This window comes from Castor canadensis, chromosome 7 (genome assembly GCF_047511655.1).
Source record: "Castor canadensis chromosome 7, mCasCan1.hap1v2, whole genome shotgun sequence".
Lineage (NCBI taxonomy): Eukaryota > Metazoa > Chordata > Mammalia > Rodentia > Castoridae > Castor > Castor canadensis.
The window spans coordinates 93,546,683-93,572,885 of record NC_133392.1 but is presented as its reverse complement, the minus strand read 5'-3'; the positions used below and the strand labels follow the sequence as shown (position 1 = coordinate 93,572,885).

The following is a 26,203-nucleotide window of genomic DNA, read 5'->3' as shown; positions in this document are numbered from 1 at the left end:
ATTAGGTCATTGATTTGGGATCTTTCAGTCTTTTTAATATATGCACTCATGGCTATAAACTTTCCTCTCAGGACTGCCTTTGCTGTGTCCCATAGGTTCCGGTAGGTTTTGTTTTCATTTTCATTGACTTCCAGGAACTTTTTAATTTCCTCTTTTATTTCATCGATGATCCATTTTTCATTAAGTAGTGAGTTATTTAGTTTCCAGCTGTTTGCATGTTTTTTATCTTTACTTTTTTGTTGAGTTCTACTTTTACTGCATTGTGTTCAGATAATATGCACAGTATAATTTCTATTTTCTTATATTTGCTGAGGCTTGCTTTGTGCCCTAGGATATGATCTATTTTGGAGAAGGTTCCATGGGCTGCTGAGAAGAATGTATATTGTGTAGAAGTTGGATGAAATGTTCTGTAGACATCAGGTAGGTCCATTTGATTTACTGTATATTTTAGATCTTGGATATATTTATTGATTTTTTTAAAATAAAAATATATTAGGCAAAATATTTCTTTTATTCTCTTATTAAGTGTATTCCACAAAAGTCCAGTTGGTTCATGCCATTTGGGTGAGATAGGTACCCTTCTGAGGCTATTCTTTGCCTCTAGTCAACAGATTCTACACCATAAACCAGCTCTTTTTATTCTGCCTTTCTCCTTTTTGAGGACCAGTATCTCTGGTCCACCACACCCTAAATACTAATATTCCTGCTTTCTTGAATCCATTTTCCCTGGGCTTGATTATTTTAGCACCCACCTCATATATTTCCTTTAACACCAGTTCCAACAATGCACCTCAGAAATTTTAGCTTCATGGACCATCAGACATTATCCTCATAATTCAGCTCTTTAGACCCTCTCTTTTTGTTTAGTCTCCACCATTATAATCACTTCTTGGAATACATCATCACACGGGTCTTTAAGCATCTGTTCTCTCTGGGTGTAGCTGTTTACAGATTGTCCCCTCCCCCCACTATTTGAAGTCCAGTGAATATCTTTTCTTTGTTGTTAGGACCCTTGGGCATTACAAATCTTTCGATAAATGACCACAGGCTAGCAGACTTCATTAGAAATACTTGAATATTTAATATGGATCATTTAGTTGAATTTACTTCATTTAGCAAATATCTATGGAAGGCTATTTGTACAATCTACTATACTAGTTTTAGGAATCAAAAATAAATACCACACTGTGTTTGTATTTGATATATTTAAATTTTAGTTGGGGGAAACATTTAGGTAGTGTCAATGTCATATAGACTATACAGGATATAATTATCCTCAGAGTGCTATGGAAACACAGAAGAAAACACATGTAGCCTAGCCCAGGAGTGTAAGGGAAGGATTGAGGAAAATGAGAATGATTCTTCCAAGGTATGAAAGAGTTGAATTAAAAAAAAGGGGTGGGGAGTTCTATGAGAAGGAACCTTATCAGTACTAGTATGGAGATGTTATTGATGGTTATTGATGAGGCAGATTATTGATGGGGACCTATTGGAAGATTTTGGTAGATGAGAAGGAGAGGTAGGGGTTAGTGCCATGAAGAAGGCCATGTGTGTCATGCCACAGTGCATGGGTTGTTTCATCTAGTATAGTCTTGTTGAGGAGCCTAGGTAAGGGAGTGGTTTGGTTAGCTTTGAGCTGTGGATCTATCAGTATGGCTAGTTAGAGTGAGTGGAAAGAAGAAGAGAACTGCAGGAAATGAGGAGCCCAGTCATAACACAGCAGTTTTGGCCTGGGACTTTGACCAGGACAAGAATTATGATAAGATTTAAAAAAAAGGAGTTTAGAAATACTTAAGAGGTAAAGTTGTAAATTATACAGCTTAGATCTTTAACATCCTATTAGTTCTAAAAATCAATACACTTTGAGTGCCTGCTATGCACCAGGCAGCACTCTAGGTGTTTGGGTGTGGCAGTGAACAGCCCAAACAAACACCAGGCCCTCCAAGAGCTTGTCTTTAGAGAAGGCATTCTGTATTTTATCTAGCAATCCTATGTGTAGGAGGCAGTACTATTTATAGAAGGTAGCGAGTACTATTTATAGAGGGTGGTAAGTAAAGTCTACCTATGTGTGATATTTGAGCACCACAGAGTGGACATTGCTGCTATGTTTGCAGAGAACATGCAGGGGAGATCTACAACCAAGAGAAGTATGTTCTAAAGGAATGAGAGGAGAGCTCACACCTGTATTTCTAGCTATTTGAGAAGCAGAGATGAGGAGGATTGCAGTTCGAGACTAGCCCGGGCAAAAAGCAAGACCCTATCTCAGAAGTACCCAACACAAAAAAGGACTGGTGGAGTAACTCAAGTAGTACAGTGACTATCTAGTCACTCTACTACTCTAGTGAGGTCCAGAGTCCAATACAACAATAAGAATAATACCAAAGAAAAAAGAGAGCAAGAAGAGATCAGAGGGCAGGAAAGCAAAAGCAACTGTAGTCAGGGAAACACAAAATAAACTAGAAAACCACAAAAGTAATGAGAACATAACAAAACTCAGAACAGTTAGGCATTAATTAACTGCCTGATACATTTCTATTTTATACATATATTTCATATATATACACATATATTTCTAATTGTAGATACTGTGATATTATCTTCTTATGGAAGTAATAGTGTAATGTGATTTTCTGTAAAGAGAGATAATTCAGTCTTTCCTCTAGCATAATGGATCAAATTTTATTCTTGATAATTTAGAAAATTTCTTTCAACTTCACAATTTATCAGTGCTTATGTCATCTGAAGTTTTAGATTTTTGTTTAATTTGAGAAAAATCTCTGCCAAGCTTTTATACACACACACACACACACACACACACACACACACACACACCCCACACATATATGAGCAGTAAGAGTTCAAGACATTTTGTTTTTCTAGGCAGAGACTACATCTTTAATTTTGTGAACCAACAAATCTTGAGCAGTTTGTCAATGATGCCCCTCTTTGTAGCAATGTGTTATATGTTATATTTGTTAATGTCCGTGTTGTACTACATTATATATTTCTAAGAAAAGAGAACGATTTTGTGTAGGCTTTGGTGAGAAATGTATCCACCATGTATAATTATATGTAACTTGCTTTTCAAACTTTGATTCTCCTCCGTGTTCTTAGTGCTCAGCACCCTAGTATATGTTTATTGCAATCCCTTCTGGCCTCATACTTTGGGTCATGATGTTGGTGAGTAGGCATAATGAAGAGTAATAATAATTTAACTTGAATAGGTGATTAGCAAGAGTGTAACAGTCCATGGAAGTAGAAACAGCATACAGTTCACTCTAAATCCAAACTAAACTTACACTCATATCAACTTCCCCTATAAATATGATTATGACCTATCAATTGTCTTAGTCTATTGTTATGGCTACAACAAAATACTTTAGACTGGGTAATTTATAAAGAAAAGAAATGAACTTCTCACAGTTCTGGAGGCTGAAAGTTCAAAAGCAAGGTGAGACAGATGGGTGTCTAGTAAGAGCTGCTCTGTGTTTTGCATCTATGTATGAATATAATATAATGGAATGCATTGTAAACTGTTGAATAATATGGGAGCAGGGTGATAAAGAAAGAGTAAGTAATGGGGGGGTCAATCTGATTAAAGCACATTATGTACATATCTGAAATACCAAAGTGAAACTCCTGGAATTATCAATAGACAGTTAAAAAAGTGAAGGACAAGAAGGTAAAAAAGGTCCTTTATGGGAGTGGGTACCAGTGATGGGGAGGACACATAAGGAAAGGGTAAAGGTGGATGGGTGAATATGGTGGGTGTATTTTGTATTAATGGATGAAAATAGAACAATAAAACCTGTTGAAATCATTCTAAGAAGGGAGGAGGGGGGATAAGGGAGAATGATGGAGGGGTGAATCTAATTTAGATATGTTGTAAGCACATAGTAAATGTCACAATGTAATCCCCCTATACAACAATTACAGGCTAAGAATAATAATTTAAAATGCCGCCGTGTGTTTTCAATATGGTCCCTTTGTTGCTTCATCTTCCAGAGTAGACGAGCTCCCCGTCTTCACATGGACGAAGGGATGGAAGGAGGCAAACTTGCACCTCAAGCTCTTTGATAAGGTACTAATTCATTCACAAGGGTAGAGTTCTCATGGACTAGTCCCTCCTAAATTTCTCTCAATACTGTTGCATTGGCTATTAAGTTTCAATGTTAATTTTGGAGGCAACATAAACATTCAAACAAAAGTATCAATCATGAGGAATATTGTGACAGATGATAAATGTGACATCAGAGTGGAAAGGGGTGGTTAACACAACTGTTTGTTATTAAAATACCTTAATTTGTAATTTTTTAAAGACAGTGTAATTGCATGAATATATCGCAGGGTCTTTGAAGATGCTCATGCCAGAGAGGCCCTGAAACTTCATCAACTTCATAGGAAATCTACCCTGGCAGTGATCATCACGTACATGGTTCTAACACTCAAACATGGAATTTTGGCATAGCCAAAGTGATAACTTGAATTTAATTAATTCTTGCATGCATTTAACATATTTAAAAATTAAGATCACACTATCATATATATTATCTTGGAAATGCTGGGCAGGCAGCAATTCATAATAAGGTTGTCATTATCTACGCTACGTGAGTGAATATGAATATGAAGAAGTGTATTGAAGGTATTCTAAAAGTGATTTGGTAGTGGCTACCCAATGGTGTGAGACTTAAGTGAGACAGTAAAATAGATGTATTTATTAATATTGCTGAAGATGTAGTGAAAAATCTAGCTAGCTGAGCACAATGCAAAACTGGATTATGAATTCAGTATCAAATTCTTTTAGTGTTTTAAAGGATGATCATATGGAAAAATATGGATTGTAAGCCTCTGAGTCAAATAAGTGATTCTCAACAGTCAGATTCTGAATTTGAATAAAAACAGGGATAGCATAAATAATTTATTGAGCTTGTATTTTCATATTGAGTAAGAATGATACATGATAAAATCTATATCTGGTTAATTCTAAACAAAAATTTTTTTTCAGCAAAAAGTGTATGTGATGAGAAACTTTTGTGTCATTGTTTAAGTGGCAGAATTTTTCTTTCTTAGTGGTATATAAAATGATAGTGGCTTTTAAAATCAATGGCTTCTTAGAACAATAAAATACAGTTACTATTTTGGAAGAATGGGGTAGCATGACTGCCCATGTATGTACGTGTGGATGGAGGAGTAGTGAAAATGGTGTAAATTTTCATTTTTCTCTTGGATGAAATCAATATATATTGCCTAAATCTGAAAGATCAAGAAACAAAAATATGCTGTACTAGCAGATAAGAATGTTGTATTAGTTTTCCAGAGCTACCATCACAAAGAACAGATGTTCATCAATTTACAATGACTTGTGGCCCCCAAAACCCATCATAAAATTGAAACATTGTAAGCAAAACCATTGTAGTTTGGGGACCATCTGTACCATAGGCTGGGTGACTTAAAGAACAAGTTTTTATTTTCTCAGAGACTGGAAGTCCAAGATCCAGGTGCCAGAGGGTTGGTTTTTTCAGAGGCCTTTCTCCTTGGTTTAGAAATAGCTATCTTCTTCTTGTATTTCTAAGTGGTGGTCTTCTCTCAGTGCCTGTCTGGGTTCAGATTTTCTCTTATAATGGCACACATTTGATTAGCCATTCCCACATTATCTCATTTACAATTAATTACTATTTTTAAGATAACTATTGTTAGATACTATCACAGTCTGAGTTGCTGAGGGTTAGGCCTTCAATATATGAATTTGAGTGACAGGGGACACAATTCATCTTATAATATCAAACTATAGCTAAAGATTTAAATTTTCATGGTATTGAGGAGGGTAATACAAAAACATTTTCCCAATAAATTTTTGTTTGAATAGTGCATGTACAGTTTTGATTTAAAAATGAATGCAAAAAAACCCTGAGAGATATTCAGAGGAGAAAAACTAGAGACAGTAAGGAAAGTATCCCTTTGATGCATATTTTTATAAAGGGCACAGAAAAACAGCAGTGACCGGAGAAGCACACAGAAAGAAGTCAGATTATTTTTTAATAGTAAATATGTTGATTATGAGAATGATCCAAGAGAAGGAAAATTGTTAAGGATGAGATCAAGCCCTCCTTTTGGGGGTGAATGGAGCCTGGATGGAATCCATGAAGTAGCGGGCTCAAGGAAACTTAGCATAGGATGGTACTGGGTATGGATGCCCAGGAAGCAGATGTAGAGACAGGAACTCAAAGAAGGTCATTTGAAATGTTTCTATTCCTCAGAAAAATACAATGCAAAGCTTTCAGCTGAAAATGAAGACCAGGGAGGGATATTGGTAGTTGAAGAGGAGAAACTGTGAAGTAGCCACTTAAGAGAGTGAGCGAATTGACTGGAGAGGCTAAAAGCAGGCTGACGTTCAGTAGCTGTGAGTCTGAAGGATATTGGGCAGCGTGTGGTGCTAAGGAATTTGAAGTGGGATCAGCAAAGAACTTAGAAGAGCTCCCTGATTCTTACATCAAGCAACACACAGATATTGGTGCCATTGAAACAGTGGATGTAGATAGAGATACAGGTGTAGGTTATGAAAATAGATGGTGGGAATTCAGTTTTTAAGACATTTAACTAACAGGTGTCTATAGGATATCCAAGTGGATGGGTAATCAGAATTTAAATGGAGAAGCTCAGGCAGCAAATGAGAATTTCAAGCTTATTGATATAAATTCAGATCACCAAGATATACAACCCTGAATTGGATATGACTGGCCAGGTATGATATTTAGAGTGGGTTTCATATGTGTTAGTTTTAAGATATTTGTGGGGTTGCTGCATTTTTATGAGGAGAACATGGGAGATATTGAGGAGTGGGAGACACAGGGATTTTTGCAGAGGATTATACCTCACCTGAGCAAATGAGAATGTGATGTTTTGTGAGCCCATAGCCCAACAGCTACTCTGTGTTTGCTCTGTTCTCATTTTCTTAATGCTCATTAACATTTTTGTTAAAATAAAAACTCTTATTAATTTATCTTGAAATATTTTTGAGTCAGATATTAATTGAATAAGCCTATAACCAAATGTATTCTTCAGCTTTTAGTGTATATAGGAATATTAATAGAAGGTACTTAATATATATAAACCAATTGATTGAATGATTGAGGTGTGAACAAAAGCTGTCTGTCAAATGTCTTATATTAAAATGTGTGATACTATTATTGCTATTTTGAAAGAAAGTAACTTTTTAAAATTATTCCTTCATAGATACTTAGTCTATAAATATATAATATTTCCTTTAAATTTTATAATCTACTCTCAACTCTCTAAACAGATCAGAATTAGAATAAATGACAGAACAGAATTTAGCTCATGTGCAGTTTTTTTTGGTTTAATTGCAAGAAAAGTTTAAAATATGTAAGATCAAACAATACAATTTAATTGTATACCATATACTTCATAAAACTGAAATCTTGAAATGTTTTATAGTTAAATAATCCAAAAAACTACAGAAACCAATAGTGTCAAGACAATATTTAGAGAATAAATCAAAGCATTTGGTCATATGCCCAATAGCGAAGGAAAAAATGCTTTAAAGGGAACTATGTTAATAGATTTTAATAGTATTCAACATTTTAGGTATGTAGTATTATGGAATTGATTAGATTGACTTCATATGGTAATGCCCACTATTATTAAGGGATATTTAAATTATATGCATTGTAATCATTTAAAACAGAACTGTCATATTTAATTTTACAATGTGCTAAATAGTTAAATAGTTTAATATGAAAAGTTTAATGTATCATTTTGATAATGTACCGGGATTTATAGAAAATTAGTTTCTTTTATCTTCAGTTCCCAACTCTCTAAAATAAAGAGTGTCAGCATGTGAAATTCAATCCGCACTTTTTCCAGATAGTTTTCTCTTCAGCAAATTTGAAATACAGGACTTTTGGGGATCTAATGAAAATTTCAGCTTTGAAAATTACAGTGAGTGCTTTTAACTATGATTTTCTGATCAATATCTACATTTATTCTTTTGTGTACTGGGAGAGAGATTTTGTTCAACCTCTACAATAGGTCATGCACAACAAACACAGTACTGAGATGGCCTCAGATTCCTCACTTACTTGTTGTATATTTGCTTATATATGTTTGTGTGTGGATAATGCAACTTCACATAATTCAGTTTGTTCACATTTACTGTGTCACTATCATTAGACAGAGATAATCCCTGCTGCATTTTGTATACGTCTTACTTTTCTTCCTCCTCTCAACCTGCCACCTTTGTATTGCAAGCTCTGTGCATAATTACTGGGCATATTCTTTCTTTTCCACCTGTACACTGATGCAACTAATTTTCTAGTAAATTTTGGGTTACTCTATATACTCAAATAGCTTTGCTATAAAGAAGGCAGGATTTTCCAGCATAAACTCTGGAGTTAAACAATACAGTTTACTCTTCCATTTTCTGAATGAACTATGATTCTGAATAAACTCTAAATCTCAATTTCTCATCTGTGAAATTGGTGTAATAATACATATAAAGATACCTCTTTTTTAAAAAAAATTTATTATTCATATGTGCATACAAAGCTTGGGTCATTTCTCCCCCCTGCCCCCACCCCCTCCCTTACCACCCACTCCACCCCCTCCCTCTCCCCCTACCCCCTCAATACCCAGCAGAAACTATTTTGCCCTTATCTCTAATTTTGTTGTAGAGAGAGTATAAGCAATAATAGGAAGGAACAAGGGTTTTTGCTGGTTGAGATAAGGATAGCTATACAGGGCATTGACTCACATTGATTTCCTGTGCGTGTGTGTTACGTTCTAGATACCTCTTAGAATTATCATAAATATTAAACAAAATAACACAGGTCAAACAGTTAGAATATACTTTATTTATATTGTCATTATTTTAATTAAGCTCAGTTGGACTAGTTTGTACAACCTTGTCAGGTGATCCACTTGGACTTTGTGGTGGACACCAAATGGAGTGTCTTTTTTTGCACAGCATGACATCCCTTTTTTTAGAGACAGGCCAGGCTGATAGTCAAATGTGTATCATGACATGATCTCCTTGAATTTGTCCAGGGATTGTATCTGAACCAAGTCATACCAGTCAAAGTCCTTCCCTAGAAAATCTCAAACTAAAACTGGAGAAAAAGCATTATTGAGTCTTTCTCTGAAGGGGGAGGTAAAAATGTGATGCTCAAAAACTGCTGACTGCTTGCATGGTACCATGTGAAGGGATAGGTTTTTAATTAGAGAGAAGATAGTTACAAGAAGAAGGACACATTACTACTTCTGTCTTCATCCTATGTGTGTTATGCATCTGCCTGCTAGAAACAGTGACAAGCACAGAGGGTACAGCGATGAGCAGAAGTAGCTAGGACTGCTGCTTCTTGAAGCACATCAGCTAATGAACTGTAAGTGGTGGAGGGGGGCACCGATGGTAATCAATACAACCAAGAACAGGTGCTTGAAAGATAGGTGAAGTATGGAATAGTGGTGTAGAATGTAGACTCTGGGTGCAAAGTACTTGGTTTAAACACAGACCAATCATTAATTGTTGGCAACCCTTTGGGAAAATTATTTAACCTTTCTCTGTGTCAGTTTCCTCCAAGGCTTACGGAGATGTGACAACTGCATCATGACTTCAGAGAGGTCTGTGAGGACTAAGTGAAAGAATCTATGTAAAGCACTTAGCACAACCTAATCAGCATACAACAGTGTGTATTGGATATCATGAGGTATAAGAGTGGTGCAAGTAGAGACAGAGAGCATGAGAGTTCATCTGATTTCCATTGTGGGAAGATCATCATGTCTGCATGATAGCCAAGAGATCTGAGGAAGACGTTTGGATATAGGAAGCAATTGCCATGCTATAAGGCTGGGTAACGAGCTTACAGCTGGGTGACAGTAGAGAGAACAGTGTTTGGGGAAGTGAAATTTCTAAGACTTGAGGAGGCAAATTGGAAATGGAATGAAGAGGAGAGGAAGGTCTGGGGAAAAGCACAGAAGTTCTAAGAAAACATCACAGATGTAGTGGCTTAAAAACAACATGAATTTGTTCTTTCTCATTATTATAGTTTTGAAGGTTGACATGGGTGTCACTGCACTCAAATCAAGGTGTCATTGAGCAACATTCCATCCAGGAGCCTTTGGGGGAGCTCTGCTTCCAAGCCTACAAGGTTTCTTAGCAGAATTCAGACCTATGCAGTTGTAGTAACATGCATGCCACTTTCTTGCTGGCTGGCTCTTACCAGGAAACCTTAGTTTCTAACGGCTGCTGGAATCACCTTTGTCTTCAAAGCCAGCAAATATAGGTCAGGTCCTCCACCCATTTTTCTCTGACCTTCTCTTTTGCCTCTTTTCTTGCTTCTCAATCCACCTCTCTTTGGACTTCATGTGATTACACTGGGTACATCTGGATAATCCAGGGTAATGGTAATTCCCTCATTTTAAAATGCATAATTTTAATTACATCTGAAAAGTTTCCCTTGCCATGAAACAAGGTTATAATTTACAGGTCCTGAGGATTAAGGTGTGGAAATTTTTGGGGACCATTTTTCTGCCTATCATAGTCTATATTCCCAAACACTTATTTGATGAATCTTGGTATATCTGCAGTATCTAAGAAGCTTTTTTTTTTTTGAGGGGGGGAGGTTCTCCTTTTTTACAAGCTTTAAAAATACATAACATGTTTTAAAAATATATAACATGTTTAATGCATTGTTGTGAGAAATTTGTAAATCATATTTATATTAGCTGGCATTGTTTTATTCTTTAAATTACCATCAAATTACACATTTTTGTAACTCCCTTTGAAGTAAATGAGCAACATTTATTCTCAATAAAGCTTCCATTTTAACTAGGCGCATTAGATATCATTAGCACAAATTCATTATAAATTACATTCCAGATTTCATACAGGGTTTATTTACCCAGCACTTGTTATATATGAAAAGTTAACTAAGATAATATTAATATTAGTTTTAGTAAATGCCCTGCAGTTAACAAGAATCTACTTAATATGAGAAGTAATTCTTGCTTTCTTTTGTAATATTCACAATGGACAAATATCTAATCCATGTTTAGTTTATACTTATTAATCTTACCATTTTACATTTATTTTCACTCTAATGATGTATGCAAATTTAAAAGCATAATTTAACTAGATGGATTTTAAATTTCAAACTTCGGTGTTTTATGTCATTAATTATGCTAGAAGATACATAAAATTCTCTATAATTATCCAGCTTATCACTATTTTAATGTAACATCCTCTTTTAAAAATGTAATTTAGGTTTTTTGGCATTAGTCCTTGATTCATATTTTATCCAAGCACTGCGATCTTGGATATCCCCTGCAGAGACAGATCCATTCCTAACAAGGCCCCTTTTTTTTGGAACTTGGTAATGATTATAATACTGATGACAATCCCTGTCACTCTTTTTAGGCTGTAGCTTTTCAAGGCAGAGTGGTGCTCCCTGATCCTTCTTAAGCCCCTGTTTAAATGTAAATTAGAGGAGACTAATTTACATTACTTATTCCAGACATCCATATGCAATACCAGATTGCAAAAAGAAATATTTGTAAGCTATCCCTATATTTATCTTACAACACTCATCACTATGACACTTCAGTGCTTGAGCAGCCAAACTAGAGTCATTTCAATTATCTACCTAAGGGAAAAATCATACAAAACAGACAGACCTTTGTGTCTTTCAGCACTGGCTTGAGTAAGAGAAAGTGACTTTTAGTGCTCTTGGTCTAATTAGATAGCAGTTTGGTCAAAGAGTTTATTTGCATCTTTTTCTGAATTAAAGAAATTAAATGCCCTTAACTGGATTTTAAAAGGCAGAAAGGGACTGTAGGTAGTCTGATACCACCTTTTCCACCACGGATTTCAATTTTTAAAGGATTCCAGCTCTATCTAAATGATACCATAATTGTCATAGGCAGAAGACAACTACTAGTAACCTTCAAGAACAAAGAGAAAAGAAAAGCAGTAAGACCCTCACTGTTACATGTGGACAGAAGAAGACAGTAAAAATCTGGCTTTACTTACAGAAGGATAAAGTTCTTTTCTCTATATTTTTATTGTTTTTCACTTGGGAATTTGGCATACTGTTAATTTAGAACTTGACTTTGGAAAGCTTTCATGTCAGCAGAAGTGCAGTTCTATCATTGAACACCATTGTTTGAAAACAAAGCCAGGAAAAGAGAATATTCACCTTGTAGGTACTTGCTGAGTAGTGAAGTGTCACTGAGAGTCCTTATACAAACGCTGCCTAAAATTCTTGCAATGAATCCCTTTGCTTCTCCATTTATAGTCTGTGGAATTTTAAATCTTTGAGCCTAACTATTCTCAACTGCAAACCTATGTCAATATTATCCATATAAAAGGTTTGTTTTAATAGTTAAGTGAAATAATGCTAGGCGTGTCTTTCTTATGTTTATTATCTAAGTGCTCAACAAATGGAACATAATATTAATGCTATCATGTCATTTTTTTTTTTCAAAAATGCTTCCAGAAAACCTGTGAAATACACAAGGACAGTTAAAAACAGCAACAATAATAATTTATTATTCTCTTAGAGTTAAAGAAACTAAGCCTGAGAATTATTCAGGGTCTTCCTGTATGTGATGGGATATCTGGGGTGATTTGCCTTGCACTTGCCCATGTAGACCTGAAGGAAACGTAACTTTGAGAATTTTTTTGAATTGAAGATATGCAGCTTTGGATCATGTGCATAGCGTACTGCTAGGCATGCTGGGAGAGCACAGTGGCTATCCATGCCTTCTATTCAGCAGACAGGAGTCCTGTGCTGCTTAGTTGCTGCTCCTTCTCGGCTAAGTATTGACTCAAAAGCATAGCCATGATGTTGAGGTCAGCACTAGTACAACTGTGCCACTAATATCCATTCTCTTATGTACTAAAGACTTAGTACTGAAGCTTCATTCTTTATCCATCTCTTCAAAATAATCACACTTTATTTTTTATTTATTGAAAATTGTTTTTCCTTTTCTCCCTTCATTGAGTAGACTTTTATTGGAAAATAAGCAATTAATGCTGACCTCTCTAGTTAACAAATGCATTATTTCCTTTATGAGTTTATTTTAGTGTCTCTGAAAAGGCCAAAAGGTTAGCCTTGAGATGGAAGTGAAGATGAGTTTTTTCTAACTCATTATTGAAATCAGCATCACTGAGCCTTAATAACAATTTTAATAAAGTATTTGAGTTTTTCTTTCCTAATGTAGAAATTGACCAGTATTAATTGAAACACATGTTACATTTTTAAAATAGGGATGTAGATAGTTTTTTAACAAACTTTTTAAAAACCACACTTAAAGTGAGATAGTATTATCTTTTGAGTGACACAAAGAGATAGCTAAAGTAACCTGAGTATGCTGCCTTTGATCACATAACATGCTGGCAGATAAGTATTGTTTTCCACACATAAGGATATAAATAATAAGCAGGTAGACTAAGTTAAATATTTCTGTGTTTGTGTTTTACGCTTAAATGTGTGTTTGTATGAATTAGAGCAAGAGGAAATTAAAAGTGGGAGAGAGAATAAGATCAAGATGCAATGACACAAAGAACCCAAGGGTTCCAAAATCTCAGCCCTGATTTTGATGAGAATCCAATGAAGCACACACTTTATATGCATCCCACTGCTTATCATCCTGCATCATGCCATTAGATCTGGTTTAAATCTGTTGGGTTATACAACAACTTTACCACCAGTTTTTTTTCTCCTCTAGTTTCATTTCAATATAAGGTCTGTGTAACTGGAAAAATCTGTTGTGAGGTAAAATAGCATGACCCACAGCATGCAGATATTTCTGAATGATAAAGAACTAGATTTGTTATAACAAATTCCAACAGCCATCTTTTCTATGGCTATTCCTTATACCTTGTTCTTAAAACAACTACTTTGCCAGGGGAACAAAGACTAGTTGTTTTAGCTTTTATTTTATGGGATTGCAATTTCATAGTCAAGAGACTGGAAATGGCCAGAATACGTATTCATTATATAGATGGTAGCAAACAAAATCTTTTAGGGTGTACCTCTATAAATTGCGATGAAAGCTTTGTGACATTGTCTTTATTCTAAATTATAGATATTCATCATGTTTTAGAATCCAGAAAATATGGTGGAGTAAAATGAACTACTTTCCAAGGTATCCATGGAATGGAACATAATTTTCTCTCATGATAAACTGTGACCATATTTCTGGATTTTTAAAGCTAGAGACTGTTTTATAAAATACTCAGTATACCTATTATGTAATAAATATATCAACTAAATCATATAGAGACATAGAAATTTGCCTAATTTTGTAAAGGAAGTTAGTGAATATGTTTGTTTGCAAGAAATCTCAAATATTAGAAAAATCTAGGCATTTTGAGAAAGAAAAACATGATAAAGAAGTCTGAAATTATTGTTGAATAAATTGTATCACAGATGATTGAATTTGGCTCATCTAACAACAGGAAGAATTAAACTACTTTTTTCAGACCTAAGTGATGTGTAGCTTTTGGCTAACCCAGTTATTTCAACTGCAGCATCCCAACATGCCTCTTTTTGGTGAGTGTCACTTCACAGCTGAAACAAGTTTATGGGGCACTGCAGTTCCCTGGGCGCTCTTTGTTCAGTAGAGAGTGAGAGAACTTCAGTCTTAGGGACTGTGAATCCACCATCTTTCATCAGTCTGAAATGCATTTTAAATCAATGTCAGGCTGCCTGCAAAATGATGTCTCCAACTTCATAGTCACTCAATCTGTCCCATGCTCTCATAAGTACCTATCCTAATTACATAGGACCAAACCTAAGAAATGAAGAAAAACAATTATTTTCTGCCAAGTTTGAGATAAGAGCAGAAAATGACAAAATTATAAAACTGAAGGATCAAAAGCAATTATCCTAGCCAGTGCAATAGAGGAAATATGAAAATAAAAACAACCACCTCCTTCTGGGTGTGTTATCATAAATGTAAGTATATGTATACATAGATACTGTCTATTACAATACACACAAAATTGAAACCATTACATTTTGGTATCTTCTCTGGAGAATGTTGCCAATGGTTCATTTTCTTTTGTCTGGTATTTCTGAAGCCATTTTTCTCACATGTGAGTTTGGTTAGTCACTCTTTCAAACATTATTATAGTGAACATGTCATTATACTGAAAACTCAAATAACATGATTTTGCTTGTAGGTCTCAGATTCCACACAGAATTCTTTAATTATTATTGAAGAAGTTTTGATTTTTTTTTCCATATTGAAACCAGTCTTTCTAGTACTTCCAGGACTCAAATATTTTTGGTTTTAATTTCATGTCACTAACGTAGTCATCAGAGTTTGCACATTTTAATATTCGTTATTTTTCTCATTAGCAATTACCAGACTAGAAGTGGTAAAGCACTTAACCAAATAGTGCTTACTAGCTATTTGTCTGCAAATGCAATTTAACTGAATATGGTTTTGTTGCTCTGACAAATTTGAGCACAACTTGATGGCTTGATCATGTCCCTTAACTAAATGACATTGCTGAAAACCTGGAGAGAAGATAGTTATTCTAGACAATCCTTTTAATGTTATTCAAGATAGAAAGGAAAACAAAGTTTGTAGAGGGATGGGTAATTGTGATCCCTCACTTACAGCTGACACTTCTGTAACAAAAGAGGTTAACCAGAAAAAAAAAACCATAACAAGTTTATTTAATCAAAGTTTTTCATTTCAAAGCCTTCATTTCTGAAGGCTCCTAGATCAGGGAATAACTTATTTTTATATTCAGGTCTTAAGAAGAATGGACATTTGTGTAAAATGTGATTGAATAAAAGGTATGATCAGACAGTGTTAGACTGAAGTGAGAAACCCACCAAGGCTTGTCAGAGATTCTTCTTAGCCTTCTTATGTACCATTTCTTTTCTCCAGGAGGAATGGACCTCTCTGAAAGGAAGGTCTTATTATCTACTCTCAGCCAAGGCAAGTCAGAGAATTTCTCTATGGCCAACTTGTACACAGATTGGTGAGGGAAGGTTGCAATGATATTTCTAGTCTATTGTTGCCAGGTGGGAAGGCAGGAGAGGTAAAATATTGGGCAGAGACTTCTACCCAGTGTTTCTAGGTTGTCACTGTCAGAGAAAGAATTAGGAGATAACAAAAAGTAAGGAGTTGAGAGAGAGCTTTTATTACAAAGTGGCAGTATATACTGAAGGATTGAATGCTGGCTATCTCAGAATGTGACATGTGCCAAAGTTCTGGAGAGCACTTTTCATGGTCCAATTAATGGAGAGGAGGATTATTCATGAGCTAAGGTGGGAAGTAGAGGGTAGGAGAGAGGGAGGAGAGTAATTCCCAGAAAGGGTGAAAGGTTTCCCTATGTAGGCTTTGCTTTCATTTCCTGTCTTTATATGGGGTTTTCAGATGTGTCATGGAGTCAGATGGATCATGGGAATTTCCAATTCTGCAAGACTGATGATATGGAGATGTAATTTTAATGAAACCAAGGATAGTTAGTGGTCACCTATGTCAGCCATATTGATCCTGGCCAGTTCTTGGAAGGCCTTATTTTTCACTGCACTATTAAAGTAATGTCCTGTTGTATTATAGCTATGCTGTGTATCAGCTGTTAGGTGCCATGCAGTTGCCTCTTTCCCCATGTTATCTAGCTTGCCTCATTGTCACTTGCCTTGGGAAAGAGAAATTTGGTGACTAGGAATCACTTTGGGAGGAGAACTACGGGTGGGAGACAGGAGGGCAGAAAGTCAAAGAGAAACCTTCTGGAATACTTACAACTGACCTTCATCTTAAAGAACCCGACTTGTCAGTACACCATGCTTTAGAATGTTATTTTCTGAGACCCAACATTTATAACTTGACAAGTGTACAAGGGAAAAATAAAGAAGGAAGAGCAGCTCAGGGAGGTCCTATTAGGAGAGGCTTTGGACCTTTAAGAGCTGGGGCCCAGTGGGAGGTCCTTAGGGCACTGGGGCTTGCCTTCAAATGGGATAGTGACACCGGTACCTGTTCTCTTGCTCTCTCTGCTCCTGGCTTGTTCTGACACCATGATATGCTGCTCTTGGTAGAGGCCCGCACCAATGGGGCCACACCTGATCTTGGATCTGAATTTCTAGAGCAATGAAGACAATAAACCTCTATTTATAAGTTAAAAAAAAAAAAAAAGAAGGAAGAGCAAGAAAATGTATGTATCTGAGAAAAAGGATTAGAAGCCAACCTTCATAACTCTGTCAGTTGCTTGGGAGAAATAGTTTGGAGGAATGGGGAATAAGATTTTATTCAAAACACTGAGAAGCAACTGAGGGCAATGGTTAAACAAATTGCAGAGCCAAAATTCCTGGGCTCCAAGCTTATCTTGATACATCCTGCTCTGTCAATAATGGAAAACTGCTTAATCTAACTCTCTGTTACTTAGATATGAAATGGGGCTAATAATAATAATACCTACATCATTAGATCCATTGGGAAGAGTCCCTGAAATAAACCATGTCTTGATCCTTTGTCCAGGGCATGACCCTCTCTAAACATTAACTGTAATTATTATTATATCTCAGGAGTGTGCTGTGGTTATGTATGGGGGTCTCTAAGGAAAACTGTAAAGCCAGAGCAACAGAGTGTAAAATTATTTTTTGTTGATAAAAGGGGTTTGATAAGACAAATGTATGCTACAATGACTACAATGTAAACTTGGTGAAAATAGCTTTGAAAAAGTGTAGGATCACAATAACCAATTTTAAGTTGGAAGAAAAGTTGGGTTGTTACTTTTTATGTCCAAGTAGAATTGCCTGATGGATTCCATATGCAATGGAAATTTTCATGCCTGACTTACCTTCCCCAGTCAGCTCCATGTATAGGGAGAGAATGAGTGATCTAGAAGAGGGTGTCTTGGTTACTAAGCAACACAAGCTATATATTCATTATCTCTGGAGACCCTGGTGAGAAAAAAAATTACACAAGTTTTTGGAAAAGAGACATAAGTTTAAATCCAGTCCTCTTAAACCAGAAAAGTCTTCAGATCAGAGTACTGAGTCACTATCAGAGAGGCTTAACCTAAAGAGAACCCTGTGTTCTGATGGTTAAATTGTTTGGTGGCGACAAAGAGGTGCATGACAATGGTGGGAGGGATAAGTTCCCATATCTTTACAATTGTTGCGTTCATAACTTTCTCATTGGCAGGTTATAGAATTAAAGACATCACTTATTAAAGCATCTACCTAATCCGATGTTTGGTACATAGTAGTTGCTTACAGTTGTTAACTCCTTTTCCTTCACCTATTTGTTCAGTATTTCTGCTACTATCCTTTCAGATATGTTCTTTTTTTTTTACATTTGAAATTGAGGATTATTTATTTATTTATTTTCCTTTATTCACACATTCATATGTGCATACATTGTTTGGATCATTTCTCCCCCCTGCCCCCTGCCTCTTTCCTCTTCCCCCCACCCACTTCGCTTCCAGGCAGAACCTGTTTTGTCCTCTTCTCCAATTTTGTTGAAGAGAAGACATGAGCAATAATAAGAAAGACAGAGCATTTTTGCTAATTGAGATAAGGATAGCTATACAAAGAGATTCTTAGCATTGCTTCCATGCACAAGTATGTTACAACCCAAACGGATTAATCTCTACTTGACCTTTTCACTAGTTCTTGATCACCTTCCCATATTGACCTCCGTTACTTTAAGGTTACTGTACTAGCTCCTCTGCAGTGGGGACATCAAACACTTTCAAGTTTTGGGTTTCCTACCAATCCCCATTCCTCCCATATGTGCTCTCCCCTTAGTGCGTGACCCAAGTCCTACGACATTATTGCCTTTGCCCTAGATCTAAAGTCCACATATGAGGGAGAACATACAATTTTTGGTCTTCTGACCCTGGCTAACCTCACTCAGGATGATGTTTTTGAGTTCCATCCATTTACTTGCAATGATAAGATTCATTCTTCTTCATGGCTGAGTAAAATTCCATTGTGTTAAATATCACATTTTCTTAATCCATTCTTCAGTAGTGGGACATCTTGGCTGTTTCCATAACTTGGCTATTGTGAATTGCATTGCAATAAGCATGGGGTGTACAAGTGCCTCTGGAGTAACCTGAGTCTCATTCCTTTGGGTATATCTCTAGGAGTGAGATTGCTGGATCATACGGAAGATCTATGTTTAGTTTTTTAAGAAGCCTCCATATTGTTTTCCAGAGTGGTTGCACCAGCTTGAATTCCCACCAGCAGTGTACCAGGGTTCCTTTTTCCCCACATCCTCGCCAACACTTATTGTTTGTGGTGTTTTTGATGATGGCTATTCTAACAGGGGTGAGGTGGAATCTTAGTGTGGTTTTGATTTGCATTTCCTTTATGGCTAGAGATGGTGAGCATTTTTTCATGTGTTTTTTGGCCATTTGAATTTCTTCTTTTGAAAAAGTTCTGTTTAGTTCAGTTGCTCATTTCCTCATTGGTTCATTGATTTTGGGAGAGTTTTCAGCTACGTTCTTGCTTCTATCCTATTGCAACATTTCATTGAGAGTATGATGACTTCTCATATACTTTTCTTGCCTACTTACTTGCTAATCTATTACTTTTCCTTGGGCATTGCTCATTTCCTTTGTTTACTTTCTTGGTCCTATGATGGTCTGTCCTTTCAGTTCCCTCCCATGCTCAGTATCTTCTGGTCACTCTTCCAGATCCATTGCTTCTTTCTATATTCTGCTCTGCTTAAATATGGACTATATCAGTGATCCTATGGTTTCTGGCTTTTAGAAGGTTTGACCAATAGAATAAAGGAAAACATGGAGTGTGAGGAATTTGTTTCATCAGCTTCCTTCCAGTAGGGTCACTCTATGCTAGCTACAGTAGGTTAAGTGGTCTATTCTACATATCTATTTCCTCACTCAGATTAACCACCTCACTCTGTATTCTACTGGCCCTGGTAGGTCCCCCCCAGCCCATAATCCTTATAAACAGCTCCTTTTAAAAATTCTTCAATAATTGTCCAATTTAAATATGTCATCCTGTCCTGTTAGGTCATCGAAGGACACGATTGCCTTTCAACTGAATTCTACCACGATTGATCTTGTTTCTGTATATTAATATAAGTACCTATTTTACATTTAAAAAGTTTCAAGTTGTTAAGAAAAATCAAAGAACATGTAAATATTTGTCAACATAGATTACACCGGTTTCAAGATTTCACTGGTTCAATTATTAGGTGCCTGAATGGGTGAGTTTCTAATCTGTAGATGTAGTTTTAATTATATAAACTGGACTCTAGATAATGATGTGAGATATAGTGTAGAATTTGATATAAGTGGTTTCCCTTCAAGATTTCTTGCTTAGAAAATAGTGGCTGATTGCCAAGGAATTTATAAATAAGATGTTCCTTGGTATAAACCACTGGTTTAGAATTCTAGTGAGGTTTCATGCTCTTTGTTCAAAAGTTTAAATATATATTTATATCACTAACCCAAACATTAGATAAAATGATATGTTATTATAGTTCATTTCAAATGCAATTGCTACTGTTTAAAAATTTTTATTAAAATTTCAAAGATTTGAAATCAACACCAGAATAGAAATATACTCAAGAACAGAAAACATCCAAAGAAAAGAGATTTATTAGAAATTAAAATGTCCTCTTTAATTAGATCTGTTTTTTACATCTGAGAAAAATCAAATGGCCTTTAGCAAATACTTTACGAGCATGTTTTTTATATAAGAAATGTAGGGGACATAATGATCAATTATGAGACTGACATGCTATTCTTTTATCTTTAGCTGCTCTGTTAAAATTCAAAGTGCTGTACTATACTACAGCACATCTTTAGGAACCCTAATAGATGTGTGTTTTTATTTGCTAATTAGTATTGGGAGTTCCTCAATTTGTAGCCAAAAGCGTATTAGGTGTTGGATCAGAAAGATGTCTGGCATGTGCTCACAGAAAGCAAAAGCTGATTTCATTATATTTCCTATTTTTGTAAAGAGTCAAAAAATATTAATTTGATTCATATGTATTTTCTCGGAAAGATACATGTCAAGACAGAATTTAACATTCTGGTACAAAAATAATTGGCATTTATATTATTTATTTTTGCATTGCTGTGACTAAAATACCTGATAGAACAACTTCAGGTAGGAAAAGAGAAGCTTCCTCATGGTGCACAGGAAGCAGAGAGAGACAGAGAGAGACCAAGGATAATACACCACCAAGGGCCTGCCCCAGGTGACCTACTTCTTCCAGCTAGACCTCACCTCCTAAAGTTTCCAGAACCTACAAAAAACAGCTGGAGGCTGAGTGTTCAAAACACCAAACATTTCATATTCAAACCATAATATCCTCCCCTGGTCCTCAAAGGCTCATGGCCTCATACTGCCAAGTATATTCTGTCTATCTCTAGGAGTCTCCAAAGTTTTAATATTTCAACCTTGTTCAAAAGTCAAAGTTCAACATCTCTTCTGAGACTCAAGGTAAACTTTTAGTTTTGAGCCTCTGTAAAATAAAAAACAAAGTATGTGTTTCCAAGATACAAGAGTACCAAATAAACATTTTCATTACAGCAAGGAGGAAGAGGAGCATAGCAATGAAAGATCAGATCAAAAGTGAACCAAAACCCAAAAAGACAAATACTAAAACCTATAGCTGTGTGTCAGGCCTCCACGGCACATGGTGTCATGAAATGAGCTACAACAGGCTTGGGCAGCTCTGCCCCTATGTCTTTGCTGTTTACAGTCTACATGGCCTCTTTCTTGGGTTGACTCTACTGTGCCTTTGGCTTTCCTTTTCAGATGTTCCATGTTTCTGGCTTTTTTTTTTTTTTTTTTGCGGTACTGGGGTTTGAAGCTGGGCCCTTGAACCAGTCCACCAGCCATTTTTTGTGAAGGATTTTTTTGAGATAGGTTCTCACGAACTATTTGCTCAGGCTGGTTTTGAACTGTGATCTTCCTGATCTCTGCCTCCTGAGTAGCTAGGATTACAGGCATGAGCCACAAGTACCCAGCTTGTTCTGGCATCTTAACATCCTGAGGTTTCCATTGAAACTTAGACTACAACCTCACAGATTTATGCATTGCCCTCTTATAAGTGCTTGCATGGATTCTGATCCTGCCACACATTGCCTGGCCTTCCAATCCTTCCTTTGAAATTTAGGTGGCAGCCTCCATGACCCTGTAGCTCTTGCATTCTGCATGCCTGCAAAACCAGCATCACATGTACAACACTAAGGTCTGAAGTACCTGGATCCCCTTGGACCATGGCTGCAGTAGCCTCTGAGTGCCTGTGTGGCTGAGCAGAGTGAAATGAATCCTGGCGAAACGCCCTGTGAGAGCAGGGCACCCCAGAAGTGCTTTCAAATGAGTTTACTCATTCATACCCTTGATCCTGCCATGGGTGTAGTGCAATTAATTACTGAGATGCCCTCAAGGCATCTTTACTATTGTCCAGGTATGAAGAACTTGAGTTCTTTCAATGGCAACCATCTCTTCAACAATTGAGTCCTCCTTTTCACAACTTTAAGTGTGCACATTTTTCAGATATTTCTATTCTCCTTTTTGTTCCTGATTTTTACTGTAGGTCCCACTGAAAGCAGCTAGCCATACCCATGCCACAGTCTCTCTTGAAATTTTGTCAAATTAGCCTTTAGTTTTAAATTCAACTTCACTTGAAATCTCAAGACATGGACAAAATGTATACCAATTCTTTGCCAGAATGTAACCTGAGGGGTCACTACTCCAATTTTCAATAAAGGCCTTTTTTCCACCAGCACAGTCTTTTCTCCTTTGATTCCTATTGGTATTCCGGTCTTCTGAGCTCCCCAGAAAATTGCCTATTAAACTGCTTATATAGTATTGTGAGCTTTCTCTATCCTACTAATCCAAACTTTTCCAAATTCTTTCCGAAAAATCAGTTTCAGAGGCTTCTTACCTACATTGTCAGGAATTGTCACAACAATGACTCCACTTTTCAGGTACCAATTGTCTGTATTAGTCACGTTTTTGTAGCTGTGACCAAAATGCCTGAGAGAACATCCGGTAGGAAAGATTTATTTTGGCACATGATTTCAAAGTGTTCATTCCATGGTTGACTGGTCTCATGAGCTTGGACGGAAACAACATGGAAGCAGGAATGTGTGGTAGTTAAGTTTCTTTATGGTGGACAGGAAGCAGAAAGAGTGAAACAAGAACAGTCCAGAGATAACATACCCTAAACGACTCACTCTTAGTGAACAATTTTTTCCAGCTATTTCCCACCTCCTAAATAGTACCCCTAATTGGGGATCAAGTGTTCAAACATAAGCCTGTGAGGGACATGTCATATTCAAGCCTTAAAAGCATCCTTCTTTAGGTAATACCAAATAATTTCATTATAATGAAGTGCTACAAAATCCCACAAAGGTTGCCCAAATGCTATCTTTTTGCCTAAGCATAGCACTGCTTATATGTGATATTTGCATTAGTCAGTCATATATTAAATTAACATAACATATATGATTATCACAAATCTGTATATTGATCTATTTATTGATTTGTTCAGTAAATATTTATTTAGAACCTCTGATGTGCTAGGTTCTAGAGTGCAGCTAAAAGTCATCTCTGTCCTCATGTATATTACATATGATTAAGCTTTTGCTATAGATATGGGTAATTTTCTCCATAATAAACATAAATATTTAGTACAGTTTAGAAACAATAATAGAAAAATGAAAGAACTATTATTAATCAAGTCCCTTTTAAAACAGCAATTTTCCACTTTAGTTTAGAACGAAATTCTTAATTTTAAGAAAATCAACATAGTAGGTCTCAAGATATGTTTTTCTCATTCTCATTCTTTTTTTGAATCAACATGGTTTTCTTCTGCTAACAAAACTTCATTTCTCTGATGCTTAGTTTATAATTAAAAAAATTTCAGCTGTACGATTAATGTTATTACTACTTAAAATATATACTACTTAAAATATATAGTTTGACCTTATTCAGATGTCATTAAATAATATCTTGGAGGTATTAAGTTTCCATATATACCTTTGTTTTTGCTAGGAATGGCAGCCTCTTCTTCTTTTGTCTTGCTGGAAAATTTACTTTCCTTTTCCAAACACCATTATCTGATCTCTAGGTTTATTTATTATGTATAATTTGCAGAATTAAAAAGAAAAAAACAAAATTGCTTAGTAACACATTGTCCACTATTATATGTCCAGGAGATGCCCAAATAGGGTATACATAATTACAAGCTGGCAGAGGGCAATTTAGGGACCCTGCTGACCTCTCAAGATGGGGTCAAAGATTTTATTAATTTTATAACCTTCATAAAAATAAGAAAACAATAATAGAAATAAAATAATTAGTATAATTGGGTAATAAAAATAAAGATGATAAATTATTAATGGCACAATAAAATAAAAATATCATTGAAAAATGTAATAGAATTGGGTATAATATAGCCCATAACCGTGTGTTAAAAAGGCATTAAGTTGCAACTGTTCCCAGCATGGTCACCCAAGTTGAATATCATGAAATGGCTAATGGTCCACTTGATACTTCCCAAAGTTGAGAGAGCAGCAGGGGTAGAAAAATTCATTTGTCATTTGAGCTCTTATGAATGACTAAGAGAAATATGTTCCCATCTGCATTCACCAGGGGACTGACTACAGGAAGAGGGGGAAACCCGTGGAAGAGGCTTGTGACATCCACTGCAAGAAGTAAAAGATTCACAGCTGTTGATGAAGGAAGGGAATGTTGCCATTGAGTGTGGGTGGAGAAACTGTATCCTGCAGGATTCTGGCAGGAAGGAATTTCAGATCACACAATATTGAAACCATTGATCCTGAACACAGTATAGAAGTAGCCTTGATTCTTCATAGGGTTTGTGTTTTGCAATTATCAACCCAACACTGGTCCTCTGCATCCTTTGTGAATACGTTGGCAAAACACAATGCTAAATGTGGAAGCTTTTGGTTATTAAACGTGGCTGGCATAACCATTCACAGGTAGGGAAGCATAGACCTCTGCTATGTCACTTTGCTTTGGTAGCCTGTGTGATGATTTTGAGGCATTTTATTTTAAAAATTATGGGGTAGGATTGATAAAAACTAACACAATTCTCATAAAAACTTAGGAAATTAAATCATATAAGAAGCTCAGAGAGTGAAGATAGTGCTAGGAATTAAAAATTGTTTGTAGAAGGAAAAACAAGGAATAAGGATCTGTGGGTCACTATCTGTATGATGAAAGGCAAACAGACACTCTGCAGACAGCAGTACATGTTGAGTGGCTCAGTGACTTTATGACTGGTGGAGGGGAATGGGGAATTGCAATGACACAGGATTGTTTAGATTGAAGAGTGACAAGAACCTAGAACCCATTTCATATTTAAATAATGTTCTTAAAGTATGTAAAGAATTTTAAAAGTTCTGAGAGAATGCACACACACATAAGAATAATTTTATTGCTTACTTCATTCAGCACTTACTATATTCAATCTCAAGTGAGCTAGCATTTTAGTCACTAGCCAAGAAATTTCTATAAAGTTTGTGAGGTGCAGAAATCCTTGGGATGTATTTTACTGAGTGCTTTAAAGGTAATATATAAAATGTTAGGAGAAATTATAAAAATCACAACCCTATAACTCTTTCAATCTTAAAGTTGAGTTATCTGTACATTAAGTGCTGATGGTGTAAGTTAAAAGTACATAAGGAGAGCTTAAATATAGGAGTGAGGTCTAGAATGAGTACCCTTATTTTCCATTTTCTCTGGCTAATTCCATGCATAATATAGACCAATTAACTATCTAAGCCATTAGTAAGAATAGTTTCTCACCTAAATGTACTGAAATGAAAATCGAGAAATCTCCCAATTCATATTGCAGTGAGTTGTGCTTTTACTCTTTGTTTCAACTCACTTTATTGATGAAACTAAGTCATATAGTAACTAGGAGTGACCCTTGTGTACTTTAGTCAAGGCTATAAAGCATGTAAGTCTGCAAATGAAAGTAGTTTTTGTGACCATGTACCTTGTGACATAAGGGAATTTATTTTGAAAATTTATAACAGGAGAACTTCTCAAACTCCGGGGCATCTGAAGGTCACATTGAGAGGCAGCGTGAGTATTCCAGTGGGCTGGAATGTGAAGGAAGCCCTCGTTGAGTGGAAGACCTCCATTGTCAGCCACATGCCAGAGATTGCACTGAGAATAAAGAAATGGTATTCATCAGAAAA

General features: G+C 36.0%; 1 long non-coding RNA gene across 1 annotated transcript; it reads left to right on the top strand.

Annotated features, from left to right (window-relative positions):
- The first annotated feature begins 295 nt into the window (after positions 1-295).
- On the top strand, positions 296-26,203 carry LOC141424651 (uncharacterized). The gene is made up of 3 exons (XR_012449521.1): positions 296-420; positions 4,006-4,081; positions 26,039-26,203. It is a non-coding gene; the product is annotated as an uncharacterized lncRNA (long non-coding RNA).